We start from the raw sequence: 8,617 nt of genomic DNA on the forward strand, positions 1-8,617 counted from the left end.
GAGGACTGGCTATTGAAACTAAGCACTCAGGTAGCCAGCTTCAAGAAAGAATTGGTTGCGTTTAAGAAGGCCAAGTTTGAGAAAGTAAATCGGGACTATATTGAACAAAAAGTATATGTGTGGACGAGTGGTTCCACTAGGACATACAGGAGGAATGCGAGGCAGAGGAGACAGCCTAACCAATGGAATAGAGAGACGGGGTCCAGCAGCGAGTCTGTGACATCTAACACCGAGACTAACAGCAAGTCCCAGTCTTCAAAAAACGCGCAGCGTCCTCCGACAGGGGTGCGCACTCGAGCAGGAATAGGAAAAGACAGCGGCCTCAGCGCCGGGGCGGCCAAGGGCGACGCAACCAAACCAAAGAGTCGCCAGAGAAAACCTTGATATTTAATTTGTCAAAAAGGACACTCTCTGAAATGGAGGTCAATGTTTTAAACAAGGGGTTGTCGTTTGTTCCATCTCAAAAATTTGATGACTTCAAGTGGAAGGTGGACCTGAATAGGTTGCACAGGAACCTCAAACTGAGGGACTTCTTTGGGAAGGATGATAGACAAGTTGCCTGTACGGCTCCCTCCCCATACGACACCTTCAAAAAGAAATCCAACTTTGACCCCCCCTCCAATAATGTGTCGATTCAGAGTTTTGTCAAGGTTCTGGATGTACAAGTAAATTCTGCGGCTGCCCAGACTAGGAGTTTTTCCAACCTTTCGAGGCCTGAATGGGAGGCCTTGAAGGCGCTAAAATCATACGAAGACATCATGATCCTCCCCGCCGACAAAGGTGGGGGGATTGTGATCTGGGATCTGGATGCTTACAAGGAAGAGGTGTATTCTCAGATACACAACCCATTGACCTATGACCGTCTGCTGATAGACCCTAAACCTGTTTACAAGGGTGAATTAGACAATATTCTAAAAAAGGCTGTAGCTGATAAAATCATTCCCTTGACAACCAAAGAGTTCCTAACAACTGACTTTCCCAGGACACCAATCCTGTATTGTCTTCCAAAAGTCCACAAGGACTTACAGAAGCCTCCGGGTCGCCCAATCATAGCGGCCCGCGAGTCGCTCTATAGCCCCATCTCACAGTTTTTGGACTGTTTCTTACAACCATGTGTACAGAGACTTAATACTTACCTTCAAGACACAACAGATTTGTTGAATAAACTTTCTCTATTTGGAGAAGCCCTCCCGGAGATGTGGCTGTGTACATTAGACATTTGTAGTTTATACACAAGCATTCCCCACCAGGAGGGGATACAGGCGACGGCACAACTTCTGGAAGCAGACCCTCTCTATGATGGACCCCCAGTCCAGCTGTTTTGTCGATTATTGGAATTGACTTTGACCAGAAATTTCTTTCTCTTTAATAATGAATATTACCAACAGCGCACGGGGTGTGCGATGGGGTCTCCTGTCGCACCCTCGTTCGCTAATACATATATGCACAATGTGGAACAAAAATTGTTCTTCAACCCTGATGTTGCCCCCTTTGTAAAATTCTACACCAGATTTATCGATGACGTACTGCTATTTTGGGTGGGTAGTGAGATGGCATTTAGAGATCTGGTCTCTTCCATTAATGGTCTTGATTGTCCAATCAAGTTCACCTATGAGATGAGCCAGTCTTCTATTCATTATTTAGATGTCAACATCTTGATCAAAGGCAGCCAAATTGAGACATCCATTTATACAAAAGCCACAGATCGTAATACATTGCTTAGCGCTGAAAGCCACCATCCCCCTGCCTTGGTCCGAGGCTTACCGTTCTCTCAGTTAATCAGAGTTAAGCGGATTACAAGCAATGAGGATCAAGCACTCATTGACTTGGATAAAATGATGCTCAAATTCCGTGAAAGGGGTTATTCCCCAGTAGTCTTGACCAAAGCCAGGGCCAAGTTGGATACTATTCCGCGCACTGAACTCCTGAAAAGGAAGTCAAAAGATGAGAACAAGTTCAAGGACAGGTTGGGTTGGGTAAGGGATTTTAACCAGGCCGATAGTGAAATCACTAAACATTCTAAGCAATTATGGCCGGTAGTCCAACAAGATAAGGATCTGAAAAAACTTCGGAATGTCACGTTGATGCCTTGTTATAAACGAGGACGCAATGTGAGAGATTGGGTGGTCAACACTGACATTTCCAAAAGATTACCCCCCAATACGCGTGTAAAACCTGGGGGCTGTTATAGGTGTGTGGGCTGCACAACCTGCAATGGGATGTCCAATACTAAATTTTTCTGCCACCCTCATTTGGGACACAAAATTTTGATTAAACATGCTGTTACATGTACGACCACCCATGTTGTGTACATGATCCACTGTCCGTGTGGTTTATGCTACGTTGGCAAGACCATACGGACATTTAGAGAGCGCATAGCCATACATAGGCATGCCATCAAATCTGCCCTCAACAAAAAAGACAATGATCAGCCTGTAGCCAGGCACTTTGCTGAGGCTAAGCATAGCCTGGCTAATTTAAAATACACTATTATTGATCATGTCCCGGCAGATAAGAGGGGCGGGGACCGTGCTAAGAGACTGCTGCAGTTGGAGACATTCTGGATCCATAAACTTGGGACAGTGAGACCTAGAGGGTTAAATGAATACATCTCTTTCAATATGTTTCTATAATGGCCGCTGTCTTGATGTAAATGTTCTTCATGTAGATTTTGATGTCACTTTTATATTTATTGTTCTGTTTTGTTTTTGTATCTGTCCAGGCGACTCTCCAGCGTCATCACACGTCCTGGTTGCCTGGCAACCGGACGCTATCGGGGACGCACGTTGGCGCGGTGATGTGAGGTCACTCAGTGTACAGCGTGGTAGACCCGGAAGCGACGGGAGTACAGAGCGCACCAGGTGAGTGAGACGCCGGGAGGAGGAGCCGGACACAGCACGGTATATAGGTAAGATATGTATTGTATGCATTTGGTTCTTGGATTTGACAAAGGAGTAATATCCGAAACGTTATCCGCATCCTCTGTGTTGTGTGGTTATTTGGAAGCCCGCGTGAGTGCCGCGACTATACCCCCCGTGTTCTATTTACCTGCGTGTCTGCACCCCGGCTGAAGTTTGTGAAATTGCTGCAGAGTGCCGGTCCCCTGGTCTCTCTCTCTATATATATATATATATATATATATATATATATATATATATATCTGTAATTCACAGCATTCATAGTGAACTCTGGTTATTTATCGCACTGGCATAGTGTGTCCCTGGAAAGACAAGAGGGGATGGACCCGCTACAGCTTAAATTAGATTAATTTAGAAATAATCTTGTACCAGCGTAATAAACCACTTAGGCTGATGCTTGTGATTCTGGTGCTGGTGGTGCGCCCAGCGTTCAGTAACTAAACTGAAAATGGGGGATTTTTTTACCAATCGGCTTTGCAATTCGAGGACTTGAACAAATACACTTGGGCCAGAGAGGCGGAGATCTTAACCAAATTCTGCTCCAAAGAGAGAGTAAGTGGATTTTCCGTTTAGGATCACTAACTCCAAAAGGACTCAACGAGGACATAAAATATGGTTCCTTTTTAAAATAAATCTAGCTCTCAATCAGTATCCAGTACAATACCCAATCAAGCCCAGAATAAGTTGGGATTACCACCAAACACATGGGCACCTCCTGCATCATGGCCTTAAGTCCCTAGACCAACACCTGATATGAAGACTAACACACAGCACAAGGCGGCACCCAATTCCCAATAAACCAGCACAGTATTTCACATCATCTAGTACCTCACCTACATGATCATTAGGATCCCTAATTATCACTGTATTATAATCACGATAATAATAAACTCGTTTAACACCCACTGAACACTTTGTTTGTTTTTTCGTCCATGTTTATTCACAGCTGTTTAATATGATACAGTGTTAATTCACCATCACTCAACACCCACCAAGAGATACAAGTCCAAATGACATAAGACCTATAGCATCTAACCTTACCTATCACTGCACTTACTTCCCCATCCCGGGTAACCTTTCTACCACCAAGCACGATCATTCACCAATATAGGTAATCGACCACCTATCATCCCTAAGTCCCACCTCACCATCACCCATTTAAATTTACATCAACCAGAAAACACTCCGTATTAAGGGAAACAAGATCACAAATTAAACCTCCCCTCTTTTGAACCATTCCAGATGTCTCACCATATTAATCTAATCCCCATCTTTAAGAAAATGGTCAAATTCGTTGACCCAATGTGCACACCGCAGCAAATGTGGATATCCAGGTATACTCTCTCTACCCTTACCACACATATTTAGGAGCCCAATATTATCCTTTTAAAATGGGAACCTACAATATGCCTCGTATATCTAGCTGAGCAAGCCTTAAATCCTTTGTAAATCAGACATCGGTTGTAGCATAAAGTATAAGTCTGCCCCAATGTATTTACAAGCACAGCATAATAGTGCAAAACGAGCATGTATATAACCAGAACTTACTACGACTGAAACAACTCTTGCAAAAAATTGCAAAAAATTGCAAAAAAACCACAAAAAAATCTATAAATAATTAAAAATAAAAATAAAAAATATAAAATATCAAATAATAAAAATTAATAAAATTAACAAAATATTTTAAAATAAACTAATAATCAATCCAAATACAATAATGATAACTCTCCCATTATATATATAGTTCATTAACAGAACTATGATTTAACCTGAGTACACATATAGTGTATGGGCAAATGTCCCATAACCAAAATGGCGTTTTCCTACATAGACTAGCGATGTCACTAGTTGGTTCACTACACCTTGATATTGCATCCAAGGTCAGGTCCAAACAGGGACCCACTAAACAGATGTCCGTGTATCAAATATTACCAACATAATTCAATAACTAATAGTAGGCAGTTATAATTCACTGACAACACGCATTTACTAATTCAGATGAGAAGGATTAGGAAAAAGACCCAGCATTGGTTGAATGACCCATCAATCATAACAAACGGCACTGCATTGGACGGGACTTAGAATAAAGGGCAAATGCCCTTAACCAACATGGCGCTGCATGAAGAAGCCGTCGTAGGCGAAACACGTGTCCAGCCGCCCCCCACGTCACCAGAGAACCAGCAGCGAGATTGCTACTGACCAGCGCTCATCAGCGACGTCTCTGCCGGGAATCCACAGCCTGCACTTGCGGCTGATCACCCGGAAGACTTCGCAACCAACACCCGCACTGCCGGAGGATCCTCCAGTGTCACCTCTCTCACGAGACACCATTTACCTGCCGGAGCACAAGCAGGTCAAGGTACGGGAGCAGACCGCGGACTCACTGAGTGTCCCAGTCTGGCTCCGTCTATATTAACCATTGCTATACCTCATATCATCGGCTTACAAGCATCACCTATCTGCCACAGAGAAGGGGTTTGGCCATATTGTATCTACTGTGGCAACAGTGTATCTATTTCTATACTAACGTCATAACACTGTCTAGCTTTAACTTATATCAACCTGATTGCCACAGTATACTTAAGCTTGGTATGTGATCAACTAATTGACTGTGAGCTGCATATTTAAAACTACCACAGCTTACAAGGAGGATCTAATCTCTTAACATCTGTACAATATATTGGATGACTTTTTTCTGTATTTTCAATTAGAAATCGTGCTGTAATTATTTACCTCCACTAAGTACCATCTGACATAACCACCACCCAGAGTAAAATCCTGTGGATACAACCCGGAGGTATCAGGGAGTACAGTGACTTTAGAGATCTATCTCTTTACTAATTAATTGCAGTAATAATAATAGCAAATATTTTTGGTGAGCATAGCTGTGACAGCAATAATCTCGGATACGCAAGCGGTTGACTGGGACCACTGGGGGTGACTAGAGTCCCCATACAGTATACCACCATACCTCACTGGCCTGCCCAACACCCTTCCGAACTTGGAAGCCAAGCAGTGAAGGGCCTGGACAGTACTCAGGTGGGTGACCCCTGGAGAAGTCCAGGTGTGGTATCCTTTTGTGTGTGGGGTCCGGGTGTCACCATTCAGTGGTTTCAGAGTCGCCTACTGCTTGTGTTCCTTACTAATTCAGCCAATTCAGGCTTATCATTGTATACTACATATTTGCACGTGACGTGGGGCAGCAAATCCCCCCCATAAAAATAATAATCATCTTGGGGATTCAACTCATTTTTGCAGCCTACGGTCACTCGGGCTCATGTACCTGAGATGACTATATGCACTGAATGATATATAAAAGTGTGACTGTAACTTATTTTTCATTTGATATATTATACCAGAATATATCACATACAATCACACAACAAAACCCAAGCAATTGAATACCAAAATCTTTTCAACTCGCCTATTATTTTAATTAAGAGTTTATAAATAAAAGCTAAGTTTTAACTTAATTTCATTACATATCAAATTAATTTTTGTTACAAGAGTGCGCCCACAAAGCGTTTACTGTCTTTTTCTTTGCACCGCTGCAAGGTAAAAAAATCCCCCATTTTCAGTATAGTGTGTCCCTGGTCTGGGGACATTAAAGGATCGCTTCGCTGGGCTGTGTTTCAGTCTATAGTTCCCATTAATCTTGATACTCTTTAAATTGGAGCCTATATCACAAATAGGCAAATGTAATAAATGATTAAATATTTTATCTTGTAACAAGTTGCTACAAGTAAGCTATAATATGTTTAGAGTACTGAGATTATAACACAATATCATAGGGGACAAATATACGTATATCAAAATACTGGAGTCAACCTAGGGGTTCCCAATATATATACATATACACCTTGATAGGTGTTTTCTGCACCTTGAAAACGGGGGTCATCCCTGAAACGTCGGACACTTTTGCACCAGTTTGTATGATGTGATAAAAAGTATTATTATTCACTACAAGTCTGCGAGTGCCGCCATTGTTTTTTCTACATATATATATATATATATATATATATATATATATATATATATAAAAGAGCATGGATACCGGCACTCTCCAAAATGAAGTACTGCTTCCGTTGCCGTCCGTCAAATTAGGGGTAAAAGAACCTCCATACAGCTTGCCAGGGACGGTGGCACTCGGGATAAATAACAACACGAAGACCAGAATATGTACAGGAAAAGGAGTGTCACTGTGTGGTGCACCAAGAGAATTTACAGTAAAATATAACCTTTATTGTTTAATTGGTAAAAAGCATTAGCGAGATAAAAGGACACAATACATACAAATACAAACATTGAACATGTGAAAATAAAAAGGATATTACTATCCTCACTACGTGGGACTCCACTATTCCACTTCAAAGGATTCTCAGTTATCACTGTAATAGTGTCAATTCAAATGTGTATAATTTGTTGCAGTTTATTAGTAAGTATGAGAGTGGTGGCACCTGATAAGGTTAATTGGTAACAGATCGTCTGTGCAATAGCTCAGACTGCTATATGTCAGCTAAGTCTGAAAAAGACCAGCGGTCCTCTATTTCAACAGAAGAATGTTTTTATTGGGGAATGATATTACACACCAAGCAACCACTGCACCATGGCTAGTGGATTCTCATGCTGCGTGGTGTGCTGCGTCTGATGTAGTCAGTACGCAATCACAGGCCGGGCGAAACGCCAGAGGCCAGCGGGTCTGTCAGCTTTGTGGCTGACCGAGATAGTCGGCAGTGAACGCCGCTCGGTCTGTCACCGTGTCTGTGCTGAGGATCGCGGTGCAGACGTCAGACACAGCGTACCCAGCACCTGCACGCGATGGTATGGCTGACCAAGTCCGGTCAGGTACCACTACGTATTACAGTATTTCACAACAATTTTAAATACACATTAATAAATTAGGGGAAGGGAAAGTGGAGTCAAAACCACGAAGTGTGCGGTCGGCACACGCTTCGCTATGGAGGTTCAGTCAGGACCAAAAAATTTTAAGTTCCTTCTACCCCTTTTTTTCCCCCCTCTTTTGTCAACACGAAGACCAGTCTGGTGTAGTCAACGTTTCAATAGGAAACACCTATTTTCATCAGGACATAAAACATACAATAAAACACTCACCCTTTTATGTGCTCACCGCCCTTCACCACCTGGCGTGTGCGACGTGCGGGCGTCCGCCCGCTACGGCGCTCACACATGACGTCACCCCGTGTACCGTCACCAATACAATAAACGTCAGCGTATGCAGTGGCTGTCAAAAATGACAATAGTTATAAATATACATAAACAAATATACATAAACATACATATACATAAATATACATAAACAAAGTATCCAACATTACACTGTACAGAAAAGCAGAATGAAATAGGTAAAGATACAAATGTTATTATAAAAAGCAATTAAGACCAAGAGTCTCATTCAACCCTTTTGGGCTCAAACTGTCCAAGGTAAAGATCCACTTTGCCTCCCTTTGGAGAAGCAACTTGGATCTATTACCACCCCTATTTAACGGTGGAATGTGATCTATGATTTTATGTTTCAAAGCCGTAGGTGAATGCCCCATAATGGCATAATGGCGTGCCACGGGCTGTTCGCTAGTACCTTTGAGTACTGCTGCCCTAATTGCCTGTCTGTGTTGCGCCATTCTGACCTTAAACTGACAATCAGTTTTCCCTACGTAAAATTTATCACAAGGGCAAACCAA

At 42.4% G+C, this 8,617-nt stretch overlaps 1 pseudogene; it reads left to right on the plus strand.

The window, feature by feature from the left end:
* The first annotated feature begins 5,875 nt into the window (after positions 1–5,875).
* On the plus strand, positions 5,876–5,994 carry LOC146005966 (5S ribosomal RNA; annotated as a pseudogene).
* The last annotated feature ends 2,623 nt before the right edge of the window (positions 5,995–8,617 follow it).

This window comes from Crinia signifera, chromosome 5 (genome assembly GCF_055691185.1).
Source record: "Crinia signifera chromosome 5, ASM5569118v1, whole genome shotgun sequence".
In the NCBI taxonomy this organism is placed as follows: Eukaryota; Metazoa; Chordata; class Amphibia; order Anura; family Myobatrachidae; genus Crinia; species Crinia signifera.